Here is a 9,326-nt window from a genome sequence, read left to right on the forward strand (position 1 = left end):
GAAACAACATTCGGCGGCAGAGAAAACCTACGAATAGCCCCTTTCAACTGAAACCACGCTTATGCTTATATGTAACTTCCTGCAGACAGTGTATGTACAAAGAATATCCAACAAACTTACAGCTATAGAGAAGTGCTTGACGTAGATTTCACAATCAAGGTGAACTTACAATGCAGATACCACTGTGGAAAAGATTGAGAGATGGTGGCTGGATGTTAAATCTACGGAGGAGACACCATGAGCCGTCAGAAAAGCTTCAGTCCTTCTTGGCATGAATACTCTACAGGAGAAGGTTCTTCTTAAGATATTCCCTCATTCAGTGCTTTGATGATAGATGGATCTCACATACAGAAGGTGTTGATTGAGATCTTGTGAATGTGAAGGCCAAGGCTGATGATTCACACCTTCAGTCAGTATCGATCAGTGACCCATTCTGCTCTGTATGGGAGTATCTGCATTTCCCTGTACTTTGTCATCCGTCTGAGTGCAAAAGAAATCCTTCACTACAGACTGCTTGTGTCCAGGACAAGGTCTCATAACATGTAGCAGCTGGCTTATTAAAACATAGAAAAAAGAAAGAAATCATACATTTTGTAATTACCTCCTATTGCTGTGGTGGCACAAATAATGCAACTGATTACAGCTGAGGCATTTTAATTTTGTGTTGTCGTTTTTTTTGTTTGTTTGTTTGAGAAACATACAATAAATACAATATTTTGTTTCTCTTGAGCCACTCTGCAAGGATTCTGCAAAGGTAGGACTTAATACATGAACTGATGAAAGAATGAACTAATAAAAAAGTTATTGTTCTTAATTGTAAGTTATCCTAACATAAAAAGGGTAGAAACTGAATTTCCAGCATGTAAATGTAACTAGAAACTGACATTTTTCTTTCAAAATTATGTATCTTTGAGAATCACTCCTCATCTCATTGCACATCATTTAAATTCAGTTGTCTAATGCCACAGGTTTCTGCTCATACGCGGTAATCAAACACAGTCTCTTAAGTTGAACGTTCTATTTGTTCGATTATTTTCAATATGCTCCTTTTCTTGTGTAACATTCAGCTTGGTCTCTAGTCTCTCTACTTTTTGCAAATGCAACGACCCATTTTCCCGACAGGGATCATTAAAGTTTCATCTAATCTTAATAAATTGTTAGACTCCTAATAGAAAGATGAGGACTATGGATGGAAAAATGGAGCAACTACTCACAAGCCGTCTCTGCAGAGAACCCTTGAACTGAAGTCAAGCACCTCCCCTGTCTGCAGGCTGTGCATAGTGAATGGAGAATGGATTTCCATCTCTGACTTTATCCTTTTTACTGTCTGCTTTTGTGCCATTTGATTGAAGGTAGCATAGTTTCAGGGGCTGAAAGAAAGCGACAGCTGCAGCTGTGTCACACAGACTTCGCTACTCCCAGTGCGTTCGTGGAGTGAAAGAAGAGTTTTAATAAACATACTGGGAGCAATGAAGTTCAGCTCTCATTTTTTTCCCCCTTTTCCATTAGTGCTTTTATCCATTTGTCAGCACCTCCCGTAACCTCAGCATGGATGAGTGTCTCTTCTATACGCTTGACAAAAGAACAAAAGTGCTTACACATTATAAACATAGATCATAAGCTCCAAAACATATAAACATTTTTTTTTAATTCAACATGTCCTCCTTTCTGTTTTTGCCAAGCTGCGACTCAATAAACACCGAGGTAACACCTGGACTTACCGGTTGACCAGAGTAACACCATGAGAATTTTCATATGTGTATGGAAATCTGACAGAAAGAGAGGGTGAGACAGATGTACTGTAGCCTTTAGATGCGTCCAGAGGAGCGGGGCAGTGTGTGGGGCGTCGAGGAAGACAAAGAGGTTCAGTGTGCATGACAAAAAGCAATGGTGCAGAGCCTGTCTGCTGGCAATGGAGAAGATACCACACAGACTAGTGTGGGATCATCACCTTTTTGTCCGTGGTACGTGTGTGTGTGTGTGTGTGTGTGTGTGTGTGTGTGATGTCTGATTGCTGCGATGCACAACATGCCAGTCAGGTCACTGCAAATTACCTCTTGCTGAGCATTTATTATATACACGCCCCCATTGTCCTTGGAAATTGGAGGAAAAATTGGAAAGTCATGTTTTCGCCTGTGCAATTTATCACATGGAAATGTGAGGAATGTGGGTCCAGACATAAATTTACACCTGCCACCTGAGAAAATGCCACACCAAGGATTTAAGATGCAGAAGATGTCGATTTTAAATTCAGTTAAACTCAATTGTGATTATACTATGGTTGTGTTCTGTGCTTCATCTCAGAGACGACAACAGACAAAGCTTAGAGTTTCATCACCCGCCTCTGCAGTTCCCCTCAGCTCTCTGGCGTGGTTTAACATCTTTCTGCTCATTGTTTTAACCCAAGCTTTACAATTTTGGTTCACTCTCACTGCTCTCATCAACAGGTAGGTGTTCTTAGTGCTAAAGCTATGATGAATAAAGACTAGCAGCCCGGTGTCCAAAGTAAATAGCGGAGTTGAATTAATTCATCAGATGGACAAAATCGCAACTCCAACTTAATTTTGATATTGCCTATATTTCCTGCTTTGTGTGTAAACTGTTAATTGTTTCCTCACGTGTTTGCCATATTATGGGGCAAAATGTCACTGAGTCCACAGCTTGTTGTGTTGTGGCCACGAAATAATCAATCTGTTAATGCAGGTTTAAGGATAGATCATAACAGCGTTTCAAGTAGAGGCTGAACATCAACCCACATCTGACCCGTCCACTCCCATCCAGCAGTGCTCAGTTTATGATTCAAACATTATGCACGGAGTCTGCATCTGTCAGTGGTGGTAACTTAAATAAGCTTCTTCTATATTATGTTGAGTGGTGTCCATAGCAACAAGCATCATTAGCTGCAACAGCCACCATACATCAGACTCTATGGAATGAGGAGGTTATAAGAGAAATATGACCCATCTATGCAAATTCATATGCATCACACAGTTAGTTTTGTGCTTGTTGATTGGCTGATTAATATGTTGTATGAACTGCTGCAGGCGTAACCACAACTTATTCTCCTCACATTCGCACAGCCTTGTTACAGTAAAGTTAGACTTTAAGTATCTTATTTATTATTGTCTGCACCTCCATCCGTTTCTAGCTGCTTTGCAAAAAGTGTTTGAAAAATGATGTCAGCACAAGAACACCACGAGTCCTGCTTGTAAATACAAGTAAGTGCGTGATTGGACTGTTTATTATCTTAAAACTTACAGCTCCACGTGTGCTTTCATCTTCTTTCTCTTCTGCTGTACATCTTTCTTCACACACACAATTACACTCGGACCTTTTTTCAACCAAGCCAAAGAGGGACACTGAGCCCCCAAGTAAATCCTCGGTGTCAGGTGCTACTTGGGTGTAATAAATCCAGCCAGGCCGGCTTGGGTGGGAGGAGAGGGGAGCCGGGAGGTAATTTGTGGCCAAAAAAATGGGGCATTTTTTCTAGCATAACCCTCATAAACTAAGACAGCCAGCCTGGCACATCCATGGATCGCCGAACTCTCCCCTCACCAGCTGAGGGGTTGACATCGCCTTCGATCATGTGTAAACTATTGCAAAGGGAAGGCCTGTCATTTATTTCCCATGATCCCGTGGGAAGCTGGAGGAAGGGAGGGCAAAGATGTGAAGGCGGGATCACACAGAATATTATGACCTCCTTCTCTCCCCTCTCCCTCTCTCGTCTTTCTTCTGTTTTTGAAAGGTGGTTGGGTGCAAACGTGTGTGTGTTTGTGTGTGTGTGTGTGTGTGTGTGTGTGTGTGTGTGTACGCGCATGTGTAAGGAAGAGGGAAGAGCTTTGATTGTGGGCAGTGTGAGTGAGGTAGTAGCAAACAGAGAGATTGTGTGGGAGGGGTGTCAGTTGGAACCAGCAGAGAAAGCAGTGTAAGGCAGTTTCTCTCATGAATCTTTAACACACACACACACACACACACACATACTTGCACACACACATTTAATTTTACAGCAGCACAAATGAGAGCCCCCCGCCATCAAAACAAGAGACACCCTTATCCCCTGGCTCCTCAGTGTGTGTGTGTGCAGTCGGATCCAAACACACATGCAGTAGCAGGCTGCAGTCGTGTTTGTCCCCATGTTTAAGGCTAAGAATACAAACACACACATCCTGCGTGGAGCTTCTTTGTATGTACACATATGCACCTCTTTGGTCAGTGTTATTACCACCTAATAGCTTGCTGGCTGTGGATTTATAGTCATGTGCTACTCTGTCTGTGTAGCCCGTCCCTTCATGGATCAATGCATTAAAGCCTGCTGCTTTGAATACCAAACAAGGCTTTGGCTTGCACCTCCAGCGGCCGCTGTGCTGAACAGATGTGGTCACTCTCCTTGCCGCACACCAATCGCCTCCCACAGAAATGCCTTCTTCCCCCAGAGCAGACCGAGAACCACTGTGGTGCTATTTAATAGCAGCCCCAGCCGTCCTCTCCTGGCACAGCACGCAGCCTGCTGAGGCTGGCTCAGTAAGCAGCGCTCCCTCCGCTCCCACATGCAAAATTTATGACTGCAGAGAAACACAAAAGAAGAGCGGGATCCAGTTCTGTCTCGCAGAGCAGATATAGGTTTTCAAATCCCATACCCCTATACCCCAAGACATTGTTCGGCTGTGTGACAGTGGCAGAAAGAGTGAGGGAAGAGGGAGAGAGGAAAAGATTAAAGTGTTCCTGTCTTGCATGTGTCTATTTTCATCCTGCTCTACAGAGTATAAGAGTTTCTGTCTTATTACAGTTAGAAGAAGGAGCAGACTCCCAAGCACAACTGGGCCGCCTCTCGTCTTCCTGTGTACCCTAGAGAAGGCTCCCGCATCTACCTACACTGGGTAGAGGTGGAGGCTGGGCCTGTTTTTCTGGAGCTATAAAAGCAGCGCTTTCCTCTAGAGCCAACTATCTAAAGAAACAATCATTCAGGCACAAGTTTGGAGAAGAATATTAAATCTGAATATTACTCATGAAAATCTACTTTTTATTTTTATTACTGCTTAGGCCACAATCAGCCGCAGCCAGGCAGACACAGACTTGGAGATAAAACACAGGCAACAGCACAGACATGGGAATTCATCTCTCTGTATGAGTAAGCCAAAGACAGACACTACTGAGCTATGATAGCATAGAGTAACACCAGCCACCTTTCCATCCCACTTTATTCTCAAATGAGTGTAGGGGGTGGTCGGGTATTAATCTTAATTAATGCACTGCAAAAAGCATAATAAAAAAAAGGATTTGGCAAAGTACAAATAACTAAGCCATCAGGGTATGACAAAAGCTACCCAAAAGAAGCTCTTTGCAGGCGTTGTCACCAGCAGACAATACACGACCAGTATCATGGTGTCAGGTAATCAGGTGTCAGGCAGGTTTTCTTTCCAAACACAAGCTCTACCTGAGCACATCGTGAATAAGATAAAGGTTATCAGTCAAACTAACCTGTCTATTCGTGCAAGCGTATACATTCTTTTGCTGTATTTGAGAGTTTTTGACAAAAATTGCGATGTTTCCATCACTCCTTTTTAAGTTTGCAACTTGAAATTGCGCATGATGCAGGTTAATGGAAATGCATTTATTGTTGACAAAAAAAGGAGGAGGCAAAGATAAGAAGAGGGTTAGATCACAGATTTGACAGAGGAAGACGCCAGACTCCACTGTTGTCAGATTTTAGGCCATTTATGATGGGGGCTATGTTACTCGCTTTGGCAGAGTAAAGAAGGAACCTGACTCCTCAGCTCCACACTCACTCTGATACTGATACAACTGGCCCTTCTGCAGCAGAAAACAGAGAGAAGAAGCAGGTTTAAGCTTAAATCTGTTCATGGATGACACAAACAGCCATTTTTACCTAAGTGTGAGGATGGTGAGTGTTGAAATCACCCTAAACTCAAAGTAAATATTTGACACTTATTTTCAGTTACTCCTGCAGAGAGTGGCTCACTGAGCCTCCAGGCACAAGGCCCATGGAGAGGTTGATGTAGTCCTCCTCCCGTATTGATTGGATACCACATCTGCAGAATAAAGGGACAATTCCGATGAACACAATCACAGTAGGCTTTATATCACAAATGGACGTATTAAATTTTCATATACATGGTCATGGACATACATGGGGCATCTCTACAGCCTAAGAATTAAAATGTCTGTGACTGTGATTTCATACCCCTTCCAGGCGATGTGAGCATTTACAGGGCTGGTGTACCTGAGGCCCACGTCGACTGCTGCTGCCTGTAGATGGAAAGTCAGAGACCTCAGCGTGTCCAGCAAACACCTTTTGTTTTGTCCATGTTCAGCTGAAGGTAGTTGTCAGTGCACAAATGTGTGAAATGAGAAATGCAGTGTTGATAGGTTGTAACAGACTTACTGTCACTGAGTAGTGAGGGTACGGCCGTGTCATCTGAGTTTGTGGTGATGGGTGAAGGGCTGATTCTGTTCACTCAAAGCTGAAACAGAAAGCCTTCATCACAGCTGACAGCCATCTCAAAAATGATCTTAAATGAAAAGTTGCCGATTATGGCTGATTCTCTTGGAGTTCTGTCCTCTTCCCTGTCCTATAACCTTGATCATTTCTGGTTGCCATCTTGCCCCATGTGAAATGAGAACCAGGCAGTTTTTATTTATTTATGTGTTTATTTTGCACAGGCAACTCAGGAGTCTGGCATTGTCTTCAAAACAGCAATGAGTTCTTCTATACACGTTGGTAGGTGTTCTAACTTTGCCTAGGGGACACTTTAAAGGAGGCTATTTGTAAGTTATGCTTTTTGCTACATAGCCAGCATTAGCATTAACAATGTTTTGCTGACATTGTGAGTTCAGCATCAAACTTAATTCCTTTACTCAGCAAGAGCTCTCTGTTAACTCTTGTCTCCAACATGTTTTTTCCTCTACAAAAGTTAGCATGCTAACCAGCTAGCCCCAACCCATCTCGTCACCTTCTGATAGCAGCTCACTATAGCTTCCAATCTGCCCTGCAGACTTAGCGCTGCACAGAGGGCCTATTATAACCAGTTGTCTTGTAAACTCAATGATGACTCAAGCTCATGTCAAGCACCAATCACCACCACCCACTCCCGTGAAGAAACAACGTTCGGCGGCTGAGAAATAAAAATAATACAATGGAAAACAGGATGGTTAGTCAGTCTGATTTCAAACACATCTAATGCAATATAGTGATTTATTTCGGCAGCTGGGGCCATAAAAACCAAAAGCGCCTTCACCAACATTTGTTTTAACTCTCAGAGCAATTAGAGGACTTGAGCCAGAAGACCTACCAGATCTGATTGGCTCATATTGAATGAGCTAATTTCTTAACAAACAAGTAAAAAAAACAAGTTTTGGCAGGAAATTACTTCCATACGATGCTTACTGAAAACATGGGGGATGGTAAATAAACTTTGAAGGCTTTTTATAATAACTGCCCCCCCCCCCCCACACACACACACACACACACACACATACACAGCTTTACCTTTTGGATACCACTGAATTTAAGGTCAGTCATTACATGCTTGACCTCTGTCGCGTGTCCTCACTTCTTTCGACACTCCTGTGCTCATTAATCTGTATTCTAAAATGTCATTTGGTCTCCCCCTCTTATCGCCGTCCTCAGGAAGAAGTGATAAGACAGACAACGTGGGTGGATGAGCAGGTAATAGCTTGCCTGAGTTTGTGGTGTCTTATGCTTGCCACCGTGCTGCACAATTGATTGGCCTTAATGGTATTTTCAAAGGCAAGAAGCTGAACGGAAACAAAGTTGAAGAAACAAAGCTGTCCAAAGTCCTGACAGACCTTTCTGCTGAGAGCTGAGTATCTATCTAGTATCTAGAAAATCACTTCTTTACTGCTGTACAATTAGCATTTTATTATATTATATTTCACTTTCCGCCCTCTATAACTAGAAGTTAGTGGACTAGGTTATAGAGGGTGTGAGTTAAGATTCATGTGAACAAAACAGTATTAAATACAGCAATAGACAACATTTAACTTTAGTGGCTTTTTCCTCCTTCATTTGAGTGCTTTAATTAGCATATCAGATTTAATGAAACCGCAGCAGCAAACAAAGCAAAGATATCCTGCTAAATAAACTCTGACTAGCTTCCTGTTGTTCTCTGCCTACTGGTATTTGTATTGGACTCACTGGGAGATGGGCTGGGAGCTGTAGTCCTGAACCCACTCTGCTGCTCTGCTGTCTGCAGAGTTGCACAGCTGTCTGAAGTGTTTGGATTTTTATACCTCTGCTCCGGCGACAGCCAAGAGCCAGAGGCATATTGTTTTCAGGTCGTCCGTTCGTCCCATTCTCGTAAACAGGATATCTCTGTAACTGGCCCCAGTTTGCGTAGTGGCCCACCGGGAAAAGTCCAGGTTCTGCCAAAGGAGACTTCAACATTGATCTAACTTGCCCTTGCATCCAAGTAACATTACATCCATCTATACAAGGTCAGTCCCTCTCTATCTGGTAGGCGTCCTCCATCTGAAGACACCCAGCAGGTTCAGGTTTTATGTAATGTGTAAAAGCAGGAATACGAAAAGCTCCAAACTGTTGCACAGTCCACTACAACAAAAATATCATCAGCATAGCAGAGATCTTCACTTCAACTCTCTCGTTGTGTTAATACTGTATGTTTTAATTTGCCTCCCTGCACGTCCATTATCCATTGTCAAATTAATTATTATTATTATTATTATTATTATTATTATTATTATTATTATTCAAACACTGTAGCTAAACACTCAAAAATGTTGACCAAAAAAGCAACATTAATTCTCCTTCAAATGTAAATCAAAAAGAAAAATCCTGCTGTTTTAGAGTGAAATTCAGTTGTATTTATGTGACAGCAGAGCCTGAGTCAAGAATAGCTTGTCACAACATGTAAAATACAAGTTTAACACAGTTAGTAATGAATCGCTTGAGCAGCCATGTGGGAAATATGAGCTTCTCACGCTAACAGTTATCTAAAGTTTCTGACATGCCAGAAATCCATCCAACTGTCCAACAGCTTGATAGTCGACTGTATCAACTCAGTTTCAGTGACATCCCTCAAACTGAACGTCAGACAACAGCTGATCTGGTGGAAACTTGGCCCAGTTTTAAAATCTGCAGGAGCAACTAGTTAACAGCATTAGTTGTGTTGTATTGGTGGATAATAGCAAGTCAGACCTGTCCCCTTTATAATGTAACTGACCCTCCCTACACAAGCCTTGATCCAATAAACTAAAATACTTAACAGACAGTTAGAATATTGCAAAAGTTTTGCATTATGCCGTGTCATATACTTCACACCCACACT

The 9,326-nt window shown here is 42.3% G+C and overlaps 2 long non-coding RNA genes across 4 annotated transcripts in view; both read right to left on the reverse strand.

The window, feature by feature from the left end:
* LOC139607126 (uncharacterized) overlaps window positions 1-2,470 on the reverse strand; it is an 82,456-nt gene extending 79,986 nt beyond the window's left edge. Inside the window, exon 1 of one of the 3 annotated variants that reach the window (XR_011684793.1) lies at window positions 1,215-2,470. This is a non-coding gene — a long non-coding RNA (uncharacterized lncRNA). Of the gene's footprint in view, window positions 1-169 lie in introns of all 3 variants that reach the window. The other 2 variants (XR_011684792.1, XR_011684791.1) reach the window with 2 other exon arrangements.
* Window positions 2,471-4,957: 2,487 nt separating this feature from the next.
* LOC139606980 (uncharacterized) lies at window positions 4,958-9,115 on the reverse strand. Its single transcript, XR_011684750.1, has 4 exons — window positions 7,508-9,115; window positions 6,404-6,482; window positions 6,203-6,267; window positions 4,958-6,050 (listed from the first exon to the last, which is right to left on the reverse strand). It is a non-coding gene; the product is annotated as an uncharacterized lncRNA (long non-coding RNA).
* Window positions 9,116-9,326: the final 211 nt, after the last annotated feature.

The sequence above is a fragment of the Trachinotus anak genome, unplaced genomic scaffold (assembly GCF_046630095.1).
Source record: "Trachinotus anak isolate AG129_WGS33_773 ecotype Australia unplaced genomic scaffold, CSIRO_AGI_Tana_v1 ptg000023l, whole genome shotgun sequence".
NCBI classification, from domain to species: Eukaryota; Metazoa; Chordata; class Actinopteri; order Carangiformes; family Carangidae; genus Trachinotus; species Trachinotus anak.